Consider the following 18,356-nt stretch of genomic DNA (forward strand, 5'->3'; position numbering starts at 1 on the left):
TAATGTGTTTTCTGCAGTGTTTTAAAGTGCTCCACTGTATTAGCCTGGTAAATTCCTATTAGCAAACTATTCCAGATTTTTACGTGCATAACAGCAGAACGCCGCCTCCCCACTTCTTTTAAGTTTAGCTCTTGGAATTCTAAGCAGACACTCATTTGAAGATCTAAGGTTACGATTTGTAGTGTAAGGAGTCAGACATTCCGAAATATAAGATAGAGCGAGATTATTTAAGGCTTTGTAAACCATAAACAGTATTTTAAAGTCAATTCTGAATGACACAGGTAACCAGTGTAGTGACATCAAAACTGGAGAAATGTGCTCAGATTTGCTTTTCCTAGTTAGGATTCTAGCAGCTGCATTCTGCACTCGTTGCAATTGATTTATGTCTTTTTTGGGTAGTCCTGAGAGGAGTGCGTTACAGATAATCTAGTCAATTGAAAACAAAAGCGTGAACTAATTTCTCAGCATCTTGCAATGATATAAGAAGCCTAACATTTGCTATATTTCTTAAGTGAAAAAATGCTGTCCTAGTAATCTGATTAATATGTGATTTAAACTTCAGGTCACAGTCAACAGTTACTCCTAAATTCTTTACCTCCATCTTGACTTTTAATCCTAATGCTTCAAGTTTATTTCTAATAACCTCATTATATCCATTATTGCCAATCACTAAAATTTAAGTTTTCTCTTTATTTAGTTTGAGAAAATTACTACTCATCCATTCAGAAACACAAGTAAGACATTGTGTCAGTGAACCAAGAAAGTTGGGGTCATCAGGTGCTATTGATAAATACAGCTGTGTGTCATCAGCATAGCTGTGGTAGCTCACGTTATGCCCCGAAATAATCTGACCTAATGGAAGCATGTAAATCGAAAAGAGCAGCAGACCCAGGATAGAGCCTTGTGGGACACCATATAGAATATCATGTGTCATTGAAGTATAATTACCACAACTAACAAAGAATTTTCTACCTGCCAGGTAGGATTCAAACCAATTTAAGACACTGCCAGAGAGGCCCACCCATTGACTAAGGTGATTTCTAAGGACTTTGTGATCAATGGTGTGAAATGCGGCACTCAGATCTAAGAGGATGAGAACAGATAAACAGCCTCTGTCTGCATTTACCAGCAAGTCATTTACTACTTTAACGAGTGCAGTTTCTGTATTGTGATTTGTTCTAAAACCCGAATGAAACTTATCAAAAATAGCAATGTTTATTGAGGTGGTCATTTAGCTGCATAATGACTGCCTTCTCTAGAAGTTTACTTAAGAAAGGCGAGTTAGAAATAGAACTAAAATTTTCAAAAGCAGTGGAGTCAAGATTGTTTTTCTTGAGCAGGGGTTTAACTACAGCAGTCTTAAGACAGTCTGAGAAGACCCCCGTATCTAATGACGAGTTTACTACAGTATGTCAAGAATACTATCAATTACCACGCCGGATACGTCTTTGAAAAAACTTGTTGGTATTGGGTCAAGGACGCAGGTGGAGGGTCTCAGTTGAGAAATTATTTTATATAAAGCAGGTAAATCTATCCTGGTGAAAGAATTTAATTTGTTTATAATGCAGTACTGGGGCTTAAGAGGATCAGTGTTGGAGAGATATACTATATTATTTCTAATATCATTAATTTTTTGATTGAAAAATCCAGAAATAGCCTCACAAGTTTCACTAGAAGTATTTTGGAGGCATTCCATTGAGTTAGCTGGGTTTAGCAGACGATCAATCGTAGGGAATAAGACTCTGGGATTACTAGCATTGTTATTTATAATTCTAGAGAAATAGCAGTGCCTCTCAAGACGGACTATGTTGTTGTATTCTGTTATTTTAACCTTCAGTATCTCATAGTGGATAGTTAGTTTAGTTTTTGGGCCTTCCATGGTATAACAATGCTAGAAGATTTTTTAACTGTCTTTTCAGGTGCAACTATGGCAGCAGCAGCTCTCACTTTAGTATTAAAATTTTCCACCTTACCTCTCCCTTTTTTACTTTCAGTTTCATTTTGAATGTGTTAATATGTTTTGTTGTTCCTGCTATTTGTCTTTCATGGATGCCACCATTTTGAGCAGTCTTTCAGTTAGCAACAGATGTTATTGCCACAATGTGACAACTAGAATTATTATTTTTTTTTTTTAATAGATTTGCAAATCTTGTTTTCACTTTGTCATTCTGGATTATTAAGTGTTTCTTGACAAAGGAAAAAAAAATTTTGTCTCAAGACTGTAACATAGGAAAATGCAAAAAAAGTTTGTACATAGTGGATAGTTTCTGTTACATTGAATGATGTTTAAATGTAATATTTGTACATTTGTACAAATTTAAAATACCTCTGATATTAGGCATACCATTCTCAACACAGTTTAAGAATAAGGCAGTTAAGCATAATTAATTATAACTTCTGGTGCAATATCTTTTAGCAGCTCTCAGTTTATTATTTTTGACAATGCGTAACTACTGTTTGCTATTTGGAAAATAATTCACCCATCTTTCTGCAAGCTTTGAAAAATGGACCAGGACATTCATATTACTGCCATGTGTTCTTCAAATTCAGGATGATGCAGTTAGCTACTGTATTCCTGAAAATCCCCGTCTTCTGCTGAACTCTCCATTATGATATGCATGTCAAATCGATATACATAGCTGCCTGTAAAATAGTTTTTTGATTCACTATCGACTCATTTACTCTGATTTTCTGGAAAATAAAGAACTGTACTGTAAGCAAATATATATACTGTATTAGATTTTCTCCCTTTTAACAGCAAATCATTTTTATCAAGGAGCCACTAGTGTCCATATAAACTAATTAGCTTGGGACGGCCTCTTTCTGTATAGTTAAATTAGCCACTTTACTTCATCCATCTGCTATATCCTAACCACAGGGTCATGGGGGTCTGCTGGAGCCAATCCCAGCCAACACAGGGCACAAACCCTGGGCAGGGTGCGCGCACACATACCCACACACTAGGGACAATTGAGAATCGCCAGTGCACCTAACCTGCATGTCTTTGGACTGTGGAAGGAAACCGGACTACCTGGAAGAAACCCACGCAGACACGGGGAGAACATACAAACTCCACGCAGGGAGGACCCGGGAAGTGAACCCAGGTCTCCTAACTTGCTTGGCAGCAGCGCTACCCACTGTGTCACCGTGCCGTCCCACTTTATTTCAGTTAAATGCAATTTGAAACCAATGTAATATTTCTCAGTGATGGGGTACAGCCTATCTTAAATATATTTTATTATAATGTAGCTGATTTCTTAAAAGAAAAAGGGTTTATCTTAGCTTCACAATATGAAAGTGTATATCATCATCATGGGAATAAAAAAAAACTGTTATGCTTTATAGACAATTGAAAAAAGGCCTTATAAAATATAAAAGATCAGAGGTGAGTATTAAGATATGTTCAATAATAACTGCAAGCCTTGATCTACACTAATCAATAAAGATTTAAAGCTCGGATGATGAAGGTTGGCCCTGGAGGGCTGCAGATTTCTTTTTTTTTCCTACCAAACTCTCATCAGTGGCCAATTCATTCTTGTAAATAAGCCTCTTTTCCCAATTAGCTTCCCTATGTGGCTACCTAAATCTAGCTAGCTTGTGTTCCTGTTTTAAGGTATTTTACAATAATGAGTATTTCTTCTAGCATTTTAGTGTTCTAGTACACCTAAATTACATTTATTACTGTCTAAAAATACATTATAGTATGAATGTGCGCTTGCTGTTCCCCACTGTGTTAAAAGCAATGCAGTCGTCACATTACCATTCACAGTAATCACACATTATCAAAGACTGACCACTTACTGCTCTGTAAATAGTTTTAAACAAGGATCAGCTATAAACAGTAGAGTTGGAATGCAGTCTGTAATGTCACAGAATACAAAAGCGCATATATAAACTGACAGAAAAAGTACTTGTGCTCTTCTTGATTTCCTCTATTACTGCAAATTCTATACACTGAATTTTCAAATCCTCAATTAAAATTGAATATTCGACAATGTGACAGGACAAATAATCCATGCTTTTTAACATATATAATTTACCTAATAAATAAAGTTATCCAACAACAACTGGGAATGGCAAAAAAGTAATTGATCTCTTAGTAATCAAAGGGTTAAATAAAGGCAGCTTTCAAGTTGTGATGACAAATATCCAGAAAGCACATAATGAAACAATTACATAAATTCCCCAAGAGAACAAAAAGAAAAAAAAAACTTTGCTGGTATCTATCGATTTGGCAAAAAACTATAAAGCTGTATTGGCAGGTCCATGTAAGGATTCTAAAGAAAATCCAAAAAACTGCAGGCTTCTGTTTCCTCACCAAAGATCGTTGTTTATGATTAAATCATCCAAAAGATATTGGGTAAAAATAAGTGCTATTGGAGAGTAGCAAAGTGCAGACCTTTACTACCCAAGAAGAACATAAATGCTAATCTATAATTTGTCTGGAAATATTTGTATGATCCATATGTCTTTTGGGAGAATTGTCCAAAGGACCAATGTGCAAAAGTGAAGCTTTATGGATGATTTGGGCCCCATTGTGCCTAGTTGTAAAGCAACCACAGCCTTCCACAGTAAGGAAATCCCACCAGCAGTCAGAGTTGGTTGTTATAGTGTGATGGTGTGGAGATGATTAGGGACCTCAGGATCTTGACCAAGTACCACACAGTAGGTAGAAAGAATTTGTTTTGTCCCCAGAGGGTAAATTTAGCTTTTTACAGGAGTTCTTTAAATAAATAAATACACAGATAGATACTGTAGATACTTTGGTCTGAACACATACCAGAATGACTATAAAGCAAGACAATTAAAAAGAAAGAAAAGTTCTGACTTGGCTGCCTTGCAGACCATCCACGGGAAATCCTGCATGGTTCCAGCGCCTCTATTGACTTCACTTCTGGTTCCGGGCCCTCTGATGATGTCACTTGCAGTTCTGGTCCCTCTGATGACGCCACTTCCGGTTCAGGGGCCTCTAATGATGTCACTTCCGGTTGTGGGCCCTCTGATGACGTCATTTCCCATCTCAGCAAATAAAGCCACCATCTTTGACAATCTTCCTCAGTTCTGTTTTCTACTCAAACCTGTAAACAACTCCTACAAATCACCCATTTGCAGCCAGGGAATATTATCCATGTGGCTGCCCCAAGCCTTTCTTGATGTCTTTGGCTCATTCTTTTGACACAAAAAACAACATTATACATAGTTATTGTCTGTTTTTCACCTGAATTATTATCATTCTTTAATTTAATATTATTTATTGTATCAGTATGCTGCTGCTGAAGAATGTGAATTTCCCATTGGGATTAATAAAGTATCTATCTATCTATCTATCTATCTATCTATCTATCTATCTATCTATCTATCTATCTATCTATCTATCTATCTATCTATCTATCTATTCTGTCTCATCTAATTTATCAGAATCCTCTGAGAATTTTTGCAAGTGACAGAATGTGGTGTTATATTTATAGTTGGAGGTGTAGAGAAGTGAAGAGAAAAGACAGGACTGTTCCTTGTGGTGCTCCAGTGTTGTTCACATCTGTATCAGAGACACAGTTCTGGTCCCCCAACTTTTTCTGTGTGTAGATTCCGCAGATGTCTCCTTACTTAGTCTTCAGCTATGGACAGTCAATACTGATGGTCAGAGGTGGACTTGTCACTAGCCATTCAAGATGAAGTGATAGAAGTTGTTGATGTAGTAGGGATGATGTGGGGAGACTGGTCATTGGAGGAAGGTGGCAGATAGAGAGAAAATCTATTAAAAAATGGTTCAGAGCATTAGCTTTGTCTACATCCTATTCCTTCATGCTCGTATCGACCAGCAGCAGGATTGCCTCACTCCGTGTTTTATTTTGTTTTGTTAAATATTTTGTTACATTTTTCTTATATATATCTTCTATAATACGCTACCATGGCTGTTCATTTGTCTGTCCAGGATTTTAAATCACCTGTAGCTCGCAAACCGTTTCACCTATTCACTTGAAATTTGGTACACATATACTATGTGACGTCTACTATCCGCTTTCAGGGTGATGAGTTTTATTACTCTTTTTATTATTTATTTAGAATCAACTCTCGGCAGAGCGCAGTAGGGCGGCCGTGCAGCGCATGCGTATGGGTGCTGTTCTCATTCCGTACCACCTTCGCTAATCATTCTTGAGGCCTTGAAGACTTAACTGCCATCTTAAGTGAAAAATTAAAGAAAACGTACTAAGTAATTGCAACACAAAAACTAACTTGATCAGTATTGACATGAAAAGATGCGAACGAAAGAAGAGATGCAGCAGGCCGCCAGGGTGGAGAAAAGAAGAGCTGCTCAGGAAGTAGCAAGCGCATCAACCTCTGAGCAAACGAATGATAAATGTACAGAGAAAGAGCTCAAGTCAAGTGTATTCACTGCACGTTATTGTGCAGTACGCCGTTACTGGTCTTATATAATACACTACCGTGGTTGTCTGTTTGTCTGTCCAGGATTTTAAATCACCTGTAGCTCGCAAACTGTTTGAACTATAGACCTGAAATTTGGTACACATATACCATGTGACATCTACTATCCTCTTTCAGGGTGATGATTGATCTCCAATGTTATTCCTCTTTTTATTTTTATTTTATTTTATTGTAGAATCAACTCTCGGTAGCAGGGCGGCCATTGCGGCGCATGTGTACGGGCGTCATTCTCATTCCCTACCACCTTCGCCGTCACTTCTCCTACCTCTTCATGTCTTAAATCATTCTTGAGGCAGATTGAAGACTTAAGTGACAGATTAAGTGAAAAATTAAGGAAAATGTACTAATTGCAACACAAACACTGACTTAATCAGTTTTAACGCGAAAAGATGCCAATGAAAGAAGAGAAGAAGCAGGCCACTAGGGTGGAGAAAAGAAGAGCTGCTCAGGAAGCAGCAAGTGCATCAACCTCTGAGCATACAAATGGTAAACGTACAGAGAAAGTATTAAAACTATGAATGCTCAAGTCAGGTGTATTCCATGCAGTGCGCAATTACTGGTATATATATGTCTACCTAATCCTTTTTCTTTTTAATGCTTAACAGTGTTGTAGCCATGGGGGATGCACAAACCAGTGTATTTCTTTGTGCTGGTCCCAAGCCCGTATAAATGGGGAGGGTTACGTCAGGAAGGGCAACCGGTGTAAAATTTTGCCAAATCAATATGCAGATAACAATACAAATTTCCATACTGGATTGGTCGAGCCCCAGGTTAACAACGACCGCCACCAGTACTGTTAGCCAACAGGGTGTTGGTGGAAATTGGGCTACTGTTGGCCGAAGAAGAAGGAGAAGAAGAGGGGGGAGACGTGTCCAGAGGCAGGAGGAGAGGAGGAAGGTAAAGAGAGTGGAACTGAGGGTAGGAACTTTGAATCTTGGCAGTATGACTGGTAAGGGGAGAGAATTAGCAGATATGATGGAGAGAAGGAAGGTTGATATATTGTGTGTGCAAGAGACTAAATGGAAGGGGAGTAAGGCCATGTGGATTGGAGGTGGATTCAAATTCTACCATAGTGTGGATGGGAGGAGAAATGGCGTAGGGGTTTTTCTGAAGGAACAGTATGTCAAGAGTGTTTTGCAGGTGAAAAGAGTGTCTGACAGAGTAATGATTATGAAGCTGGAATTTGGTGGTGTGATGATGAATGTTGTTAGTGCATAGTTGGGTGTGCGATGGATGAGAAAGAAGATTTTTGGAGTGAGTTGGATGAAGTGATGAACAGTGTACCCAAGTGACAGAAAGTGGTGATTGGAGCGGATTTCAATGGACATGTTGGTGAAGGGTACAGAGGGGACGAGGAGGTGATGGGTAGGTATGGTGTCAAGGAGAGGAATGAAGAAGGTCAGAGGATAGTGGATTTTGCCAAAAGGGGAAGACATGGCTGTGGTGAATATGTATTTTAAGAAGAGGGAGGAACATAGGGTTACATACAAGAGTGGAGGAAGATGCACACAGGTAGATTACATCCTATAAAGAAGAGTCAATCTAAAGAAGATTGAAGACTGCAGAGTGGTGGCAGGGGAAAGTGTAGTTAAGCAGCATAGGATGGTGGTCTGTAGGATGATGTTGGAGATCAAGAAGAGGAAGAGAGTGAGGGCAGAACCAAGGATCAAATGATGGAAGTTGAAAAAGAAAGACTGCAAGGTTGAGTTTAGGGAGAAGGTGAGACAGGCACTGGGTGGTAGTGAAGAATTACCAGACAGTTGAAGAAATTACAGCAGAAGTAGTAAGGGTGACAGCAAGAAGGGTGCTTGGCGTGACATCTGGACAGAGGAAGGAGGAAAAGGTAACCTGGTGGTGGAATGGGAAAGTACAGGAGAGTATACAGAGGAAGAGGATGGCAAAGAAGAAGTGGAATACTCAAAGAGATGCAGAAAGTAGACAAGAATACAAGGAGATAAGGCACAAGGTGAAGAGAGAGGTGGCGAAGGCTAAAGAAAAGGCGTATGATGAGTTGTATGAGAGGCTGGACACTAAGGAGTGAGAAAAGGAGCAGTGGGCTAGACAGAGGGACCGAGCTGGGAAAGATGTGCAGCAGGTTAGGGTAATAAAGGATAAAGATGGAAATGAGGAGAGTGTGTTGAGCAGATGGAAAGTGTACTTTGAGAGGCTGATTAATGAACAGAACGAGAGAGAGAGGAGGTTGGATGATGTGGAGATTGTGAATCAGGAAGTGCAACGGATTAGCAAGGAGGAATTAAGGACAGCTATGAAGAGGATGAAGAATGGAAAAGCCATTGGTCCAGATGACATACCTGTGGAAGCATGGAGGTGTTTAGGAGAGATGGCAGTGTAGTTTTTAACCAGATTGTTTAATGGAATCTTGGAAAGTGAGAGGATGCCTGAGGAGTGGAGAAGGAGGGTACTAGTGCTGATATTTAAAAATAAAGGGGATGTGCAGGACTATAGTAACTACAGGGGGATAAAATTGATGAGCCACAGCATGAAGTTATGGGAAAGAGTAGGGGAAGCTAGGTTAAGAAGGGAGGTGATGATTAGTGAGCAGCAGTATGGTTTCATGCCAAGAAAGAGCACCACAGATACGATGTTTGAAGTATAGAGGCGGCCAGAAGGAGTTGCATTGCGTCTTTGTGGACCTGGAGAAAGCGTATGACAGGGTGCCTCAAGAGGAGCTGTGGTATTGTATGAGGAAGTCGGGAGTGGCAGAGAAGTATTTAAGAGTTGTACAGGATATGTATAAGTGTGACAGTGGTGAGGTCTGCGGTAGGAGTGACGGATGCATTCAAGGTGGAGGTGTGATTACATCAGGGATCGGCTCTGAGCCCTTTCTTATTTTCAATGGTGATAGACAGGTTGACAGACAAGATTAGACAGGAGTCCCCGTGAACTGTGTGTGCTCAAGTCCTTCACAAGACTGAATGTTTTGCTGCTTATTGTCCTTTTTGATAGATTGTAAGTAGGCCGTGTCTTTGGTCTCGCGGGTAGATTGTAAGTAGGGCGTATCTTTGAGTCCCGCGGGCCTTTAAAATGTCTTTCGAGATTATCACGTATCGTAGACTTGCTTTTTGCTTTCCAGGACAGGAGATTTCTTTTTATAATAAATAGATACGTAAGACAGCCATGGCCCTATTGTCAATGAGTTTGTACAATGGTGTGATCACTCTAATTTACGACTTAATATTTCTAAGACAAAAGATATGGTTGTAAATTTCAGGTGCTCTCCACCATCCCGTGTCTCAACTTTAATTAAAGGGGAGAGGTGGAGATGGTAGAGTAATACAAATATCTGGGAACAATCACTGATAACAAGCTAAAATTTGATCTTAACACTGTGCAAATCTGTAAAGAAAGGACAGTCACATCTTTTCTTTCTTAGGAAATATATACCTGTTTTAAAGTGGATAAAACCATAATAACACTTTTGTATAAGTCCTTTATTGAATTTGTAGCTACATTTGCTTTTATCTGTTGGTTTGGCAACCTTAGCAATAACAACATTAAAAAAAATTTGCAGTAAACCTATTGGTTCACAGCAGACTTCTATCAATGAAATGTTTTGCAAACAGGTTAGAAAGAAAGCCAATTCAATTCTGTCAGACAGTCACCATCCTCTTAGCTAGAAATTCCAGCCATTGCCATCAGGCTAAGGTAAAGAGCAACAGATTTAAGAACTCTGTTATTCCTAGAGCTATAAGCATTTTAAATTCTATCACTTACAGGAATGCTGCTAAATGTTAAACTCTGCATTATTATTTTGTGCACTGTTGAAAGTAATTATTCTTTGTTTTGATTTTGATTGTGTGTTTACGCAGTAACATTGGTTGTCAGATGTTGTGTCTTTGATTATCTATTGGATCTATGTAACAATTTCTTCAATTTTTTTACTTTCCTTTTGCAAACAAATTTCCCTCTGGGATAATAAAGTCTACCTAAACCTAAACCTAAACTTTTTATCACCTAAGTACAGGATTTCTTAAGTCCCAGACCATTTCTTAATTATACCCAGACCATTCCAGGCAACCTTCATTTTATTCTGAGTGAGTTTGTTTTCTATGTTAGCTTTGTAAGCTTCCTTTCCTTCACTCAGCTTGGCACACGTTGTTCATTCTTCAAAGTCACTTTGCCACTGGATTTGAATGCTCTCTTTTTCTCATTCAGGAGAACTTTTAGCTCCTTAGTAATCAGGGCTTGTTGCTTGGGAAGCAGTGCACTGTCTTTGAGGGTACCACTGGTTGTAGGAGTCAAGAATTCTGCAGAATTTCTATCAGAAAAAAGGAAAGAAGGAAGAACAGTTAGGTCTAGGTCTTTCCAATTACATGCAGCCTAGTTCAATATCCTACCTTATCATGTTTTCCTTCATATGGAAAAAGATGATCCGCTGTGGCAACCCTTAACGAGAGCAACCAAAAGAAGAAGGAAGAAGATTATGTTTTCCTTCTTTTTCTAATTATGTCATTTTCTAACCTGCTTAATCCAAACCAGGGTGCCAGAGCCTATTGCTTTTGTTAAAAGGAAACTCCACAAACATTCAAGATCAAGAACAAATTTCACCTGAACAGTGGGATGAACTACAAACAGAAAGAAGATTATAGATGACTGCAAGAAATGTTTGGAGGCTGTTGTCATTACAAAAGGGTGTGCATCCAAGTAATAGGGAAGGGTGAAGTCTTTTCTCCATGTTCTACTGTGGAAAAAGAAGTTATATGAAACTTGGACAGACATCTTTTTTTTCTTGTATAGCACTGGACACCCAATTAAAATATTCTGATGATCAAAGATGTGTACATTTCCAGTCATTTCTGATGATTATTGACTTAATAAACCTAAAGGTACCAATAATATTAACCACAACTGTACTATATATCTTCTTCTTTTTTCAGCTGCTCCCGTTAGGGGTTGCCACAGCGGATCCTCTTCTTCCATATCTTTCTGTCGTCTAATCACATAAAAAAATGAACTGAATAAAAATGACTATTTTGTGAAAAATATAAAATGTGACACTTAGTAGGGGAAAAATTACATCACCTATAAAAAAAAACCCAGCTTCAGATCATTTGTTTGATTCAACCACAGACACAAAAGTAAAATGTATCAGAGTGGTTTGCACGAGATAGGGGATGGTTGGCTCTTTGATAGGTGGAGAGTTCACTCCTCACTGCAGTAACAAATATACAGCCATTCTGAACTATTCCCATCCATCAAAATGCAACACAATTTATGCCTCCCTGGCAAATCTCTTAAGGTTGCTGAGTGAAAGTCATATATTAACTTCACAGCTTAATGTGACTGTAAATGCGAGGCCACCGCACAAGTCACATGTAAGCACCTCACTAAAGCAAGAAATAAGTTAGAAGCCCATGCCTGTTAGACAGCAGAAAGACACGACACAAGTGAGCCTGCTGCCTCTCACAAAAACTGACTTCTAACAGTGACTTATTAGAAAGCTGAGATAATAGGACATTTTGGGTAGATAAACAGTGTCCTTTCACCAGGCGCAGTGCCAGTATAGGGCCCAGGTAGGCCTATGCTCACTTTACTCATTTGCCCATCTTGTTTTGTAACTAATGAAAATTAGCCTATCCTGTATGCATGCATTTTAATATAGATCTTCTTTGATTAAATGTCAACTAATAATAAACCTACACAGCACAATCACCAGTGTTAAATAATTTTTTTAATGATAAAGTAACTCTTAGGAAGTATTTGGATTAGAATACATTAGATACATTTAACTAGGGGGAAATTCAATTAGAATGCATATAAAGTCGACCTCGGCAAAGTCGCGGTTCAGAGTTCACAGCCTCGGTCGTTCACGGATTTTTCTTTAGAACCTAATTAATAATTGTTTGCAGAAACTGCAAATATCCTCCGCAATTTTTTGATGGCTTTTTTTCATGGCAATACTGTACTGTAGAGAGAACACAAAACAACCATAGAGGAAAAAGCGGATTGGGATGGTGAAATACCCCTGTACTCAGAGGCGGGATGTTTGAAAGTAGCCAATCCGAGAGCGTTATTCATTTCTTCTTGCTGCTGATTGGCTGCTTCCCTGTGACACATCTCCGGTTGTTGGACTCTACTTTATCTATTATTTGTATATTTGTGTTATCTAAATGCTTATTGATTTATACTTATTTATTATTTTTAGTATCTAATTTATTTAATTTTTTTATCTATTTCAACTTCTTCTGTGACATTTTGTAAAGCACTTTGACTTACATTCTTTCCAGGAAAATGTGCTATAGAAATATATGTTACTGTTTTTTTTAAAAAGAACAAGGAAAAAGACAAAACTAGTGGAGGTAAGTCCCCAGGAAGTCAGAAAGTTTATGAGAACTGAAATGAATACCAAAAATTCCCCAAAATTCTAATCTGTTACTATCAAATAACTTCCCTAACAAGCAAATAAAACCCAAAAAGTTGTTAGTTTGTTTTTATCCATCCATCCATCTATTATCCAACCTGCTACTGTATATCCTATCTACAGGGTCATGGGGGTCTGCTGGAGCCAACCCCAGCCAACACAGGGCGCATGGCAGGAAACAAACCCCAGGCACGGCGCCAGCCCACCGCAGGGCGTGCACACACACACACCCACACAGCAAGCACACACTAGGACCAATTTAGAATCGCCAATCCACCTAACCTGCATGTCTTCGGATTGCGGAAGGAAATCGGAGTACCCGGAGGAAACCCACGCAGACACGGGGAGAACATGAAAACTCCACGCAGAGAGCACCCGGGAAGTGAACCCGGGTCTCCTAACTGCGAGGCATAGTTTGTTTTTAGTAAATCAATAAACTTGGGCACCGAAGCAAGCATGCTATCATATTTCGTTCTGTCAACATTGTGATGTCAAGAGGAGGAGTAGGCGCTGATATAGCACGTTGCCGCACCCACCACGAACTGACCTGAGTGCAGTCATGCAATGGGTGACATCTCAGCACCACACACTGGTTCAGATAGAATGGAACCAGTGAACCAGTGTGAGGTTTTTTATGGTGGCCGTAGTGCCAATTCTGCCACCAACCCCCAGGTTATTCCCTGCAGGTTGGAGGGCCTACATGCATGGCTGTATGCAGGTTAATGTCATATCCAGGACGGAGCAATTGCAGGTTAAGGGCCCCAATGAAGCGGAGTCATTTTTGGCATTTACAGAATTTGAACCAGCAACCTTCCGATTACCAGTGCAAATCCCTAGCCTCAGAGCCACCACTCTGCCCTAAGGATATTGCGTATTAGTCAAGGTATAGCTGCGATTCTTGAGAGACAATCTACCAGAAATTATTGCAGGGATCCGGGTTCGAATCCCGCTCATGGCACATTGCTGAATTGAAGAATATATCTCTAAATTTTTTTTTTTTTTTTTAAACTTTCTCTTCGACGAACGGTGCTTTGAATTCTGCTTTGCAGATTTAGTTGTTTATTTTGATTTTTTGATTAAACAAAAACTGTTTAATGAATGATTGATTTGTTAAGGAACACATGGACAACAAGCATAGTTAAAATCACAATTAAACAAACTGCCCGCAAATTCTATTGAATCATAATTATAACAAATAATCACGCATTTCACTTACTTATATAGCACCTTTACCATGGTCTGAGACGGCTGCACAGATAATCAAGAGGGGTACAATAAAAATGAAAGCACAATAAGAATGAATAAATAATAGTTCGCAGCCTTGTGTTTGTATTTATAAAATTTGGGAAGTAATATATTCTAGTTGATGCTGACATATAATTAATTTGAAGTAGGTAAAAATAAATATTTGGAAATATTGCAAATGTAAATGTTTATTTACTTATAGTAAACAGCACACACACCATTTAGTTAATTATATATATATTGTTCTTCTTCATTCGGCTGCTCCCATTAGGGGTTGCCACAGCGGATCATCTTTTATATATATATATATATATATATATATATATATATATATATATATATATATATATATAATATGCTGTTCTACAGCTTGATTAGAATCATCCGAGTATTAAAGGTCTAGGTCTATTTTATAAGCATATTTTACAACATCAACGTTAATATAGAGTATAACTATAATTATTATTCTGTATTAGCATTGATATGAACGATTTGTGAAATTAGTGTTAAGTATAAAAAATGAAACTATGATTATACAATTCAATGTTTATTATACTGTGGTGGGCTGGCGTCCTGCCCGGGGTTTGTTTCCTGCTGTGCGCCCTGTGTTGGCTGGGATTGGCTCCAGCAGACCCCCGTGACCCTGTCGTTAGGATATAGCGGGTTGGATGATGGATGGATGGATGTTTAGTATATTTATACATTATTATATCTGTCTTTACACGTTTTGCACACATATTTAATAAATGTAATAAACTGCACCAAGTGGTTAAAAAAATCATTCAAAAAATGTATATGTGAATGTAAATGTATCTGCACAAACTGACTGAATTTTTAGAAAGTTCAAAATGAGACGCAAATGGCAAAGCGTATGTGTGCAGACTCGAACAAGCTTTTGCAGAATACATTAACTGACAAGAGGCTGGCCCACCCTTTCCGAGTTTTGGTAGCCAACACGAGCCGTCATTGGCCAATTCTTGGTAGCCGAAACGGGTTGTGAATGGTCAATTCTTGGTAGCTGATATGGGCTGCGATTGACCCAAGCTTTGAATTCTTGGTAGAATCTTGGTAGCAGAAACCGATCTGATCGGTTTTCGCTATCAAGAATTACCTCAACTCATGGCTGCTCGGGGGCCCTAATGTGATGTCAGACAAGACAAAAATGCCAGGCAACTGTAGTCAACATTGTGCCATGTATCATGGAATGAGACATTAAAATGTAATTGTAAAGCTAAAAATAACCAATCACATTAGAAACTTCAGGACAACCATTACTGCAACACTTCACTAATCTGGGCAGACAGAAGCCTCTCCTCAGTAAAAAATAATTGGAAGTCTGCTTGGAGTTTACAAAAAGTTAGCTAAAGCACTATCAGACTGTGAGAAACAAGATTCTCTGGTCTGATGAAACCAAGATTTGCATCATGTTTGGAGGAAACAAGGTGCCGTTCATCACCTGTGCAATGCCATTCCAGATGGCAGCGTCATTTTGTGGGGTTGTTTTTCGGCTGCAGGGACTGGGAGGCTAGAAGAAGATGAAGGAAAATGAAGGGAACACATTACACAGATATACTTAATGAAAACCTGCTCCAGAGTGTTCTGGGTCTCAGACTCTGCCAAAGGTTATCCTCCAAACAGGGTAAGGACCCTAAACACAAAGCAAAGACATTATAGAAATGGCTTTGTGACAACTCTGGAAATGTCCTTGAGTGCCTTAGCCAGAGTCTGGATTTAAAATGAATCTCTGAAAAATAGCTGTCCATTGTCAGATCTATGTCCAACTTGAAAGAGGATCTGCAGAGAATCCTCAAATCCTGATGTGTGAGACTTAACACATCAGAACCAAGAAGACTCCAGGCTGAGGAAAAGGTTCTGAATAATTGTGCCAATGTGACATTTCAGTTTTTTAATTTCAATACATTTTCAAAAACTTCTAAAATTGTGTTTGTGCTTGGTCATTATGGGATACTGGGCGTTGCCTGATGAGAGAAAAATTGAATTTAAATGATTTCTGCACAAGGCTGTAACATAGCAAAAAGCGTAAAACATGAAGAGGTCTGAATACTTTCTGAAGGCACTGTGTGTTGTATTCAGTGTATGATGCTGTATTCATTGTTGATTGTTGATATTGTTTCTACTCCTAGTCTGTGGGGGACATGTAAGAGAAAAATTAATTGCGATATCTACTCTATATACTGTATATAAAATCCTAAGCCTAAAAGTGCAATGATTTTGTGCCATCAATTTTATGTAACGTTTTTGTGTCACATTTTTTGTCACGCTTTAAATCAGGCTTATTTTAAAACCTATATGTATATGTTTGGTATCATTCATTTCAGTATTTATCGAACTTTAATGTGATGCCGTTAGATTTTCAGATTCTTATTCTGTTTTTAAATTATAAACTAAAAAATATCAAGAACTCACGTCCCGCGAGACGAGACTTTGTGCCAAAAGATTTAACCATGCCCGGGGCTGGAAATAAAAGACAAAGAGTAGATGAAAAGATAGCTGCTGTAAAGGCTTTTAAATGTTCGAAGTGCCACGTGACATGCAGATCACGCAGCACGGCACCACCAGCAGCAGCAGCTGATCGAGCAAAGAGGAGGTAAAAAAAAACTGTATTTGTTTCCCATTGTATTACCGTTTAAGAGGGGGTTTTGGAAGAGCGACCGCGTCTCCTTGGGGTGCGTTTAGCCCATTTCTACACAACACGAGCAGCAGCAACGCAAAGTGGCTGGTGCATAGCGCAGGCATGGGGGGGTTGGCAAGTGAAGTGAGCAGGGAGGAACTCCCTAGTGTACACATAACAATACAGCATAAAGCTTTTCACTACATATTGTACTGTATGTTTAATTTGTATGCAACCAATAAAATTAGATTTGATTTGATTAAACTTAAACTTGAACCTAATCTATAATAATAAAAGGCAAAGCCCTCACTGACTGACTCACTGACTCACTCATCACTAATTCTCCAACTTCCCGTGTAGGTGGAAGGCTGAAATTTGGCAGGCTCATTCCTTACAGCTTACTTACAAAAGTTAGGCAGGTTTCATTTCGAAATTCAAAGCGTAATGGTCATAACTGGAAATATTTTTTGTCCATACACTGTAATGGAGGAGGCGGAGTCACGTATCGCGTCATCACGCCTCCTACGTAATCACGTGAACTAAAAACAAGGAAGACATTTACAGCACGAGTCACACGCGGGAACGAAGGTAAATGACGTTAATTTTTGACTGTCTTTTAATACTGTGTAAGCATACATATTAACACGTGCAATTAAACGTGTGCATTTACGGGGTGATTTCTCAGGCTTAAAAGCTCACCTTTTATCAAACGCGGGAAGAAAGGTAACTGACGTTGTTCACTGTCTTTTAATACTGTGTAACCATACATATTAACACATGTCCAATTAAAACGTGTGCATTTACGGGGTGATTTCTCAGGCTTAAAAGCTCGCCTTTTACTAAAAAGGTAAATGCAAAACTATTTTCAATCAGTTTATTGAAACGCTCCCGTTAAGGATTGCAATAACATATTCGCGAGATAAAAGAACGAAGTAGGGGGAAATGGAGGAACAGCCGCAAACAGCGAAGAGCAAAAAATTAATTAAACAATTGAGAACAGAGCGAGTTAAGCATACAAGCATGTTCATAAGGGAAACAAAGCACGGTGTAAAACGTAAGTTTCAATTAAGTTTATAGAAACGCTCCCGCTGTGGATTGCAATAACATATTCGCGAGATAAAAGTTTAATGAGAAGACACGAGGTATAAACGAACCACACGCCGTGGCGCAACGTTAGGGGCAACAGTTTCAACCATTCTATGATCTGCTTCTCGCAACTGAAAGACGGCACATGGCGGATGTTAGCCGACTTGCTGACCGCAACGTTAGGGGCTTCAACTATGGCGCTGACGCCACATCTCAGTGCCAACACTTTGCAGACTGTACTTAAAAGACACGCCCTCCTCACTGGACAGTTAAAAACACCAGTCAAACTAACGATGACATCAAGTATTACCCAATCAAAAGTAGGAAAGGAGGCATCTTCATAAAATGCGTGTGGGATGATTTGCATGAGACGCTGCTTTAAAAAAAAAATGATAAAAAAAATACGGGATAAATCACGTCCAGTATTGATTCAAAACGGGACGCGCAATTTCATTCTCAAACGCGGCACGATTCCGTATTTTAAAGGACGGGTGGCAACCCTACAGTGCCAGGTAACCACCCATACAATCACATTGTGATTCAGACTAGGAATGCAATGAATGTAAT

This window comes from Erpetoichthys calabaricus, chromosome 13 (genome assembly GCF_900747795.2).
Source record: "Erpetoichthys calabaricus chromosome 13, fErpCal1.3, whole genome shotgun sequence".
NCBI classification, from domain to species: Eukaryota; Metazoa; Chordata; class Cladistia; order Polypteriformes; family Polypteridae; genus Erpetoichthys; species Erpetoichthys calabaricus.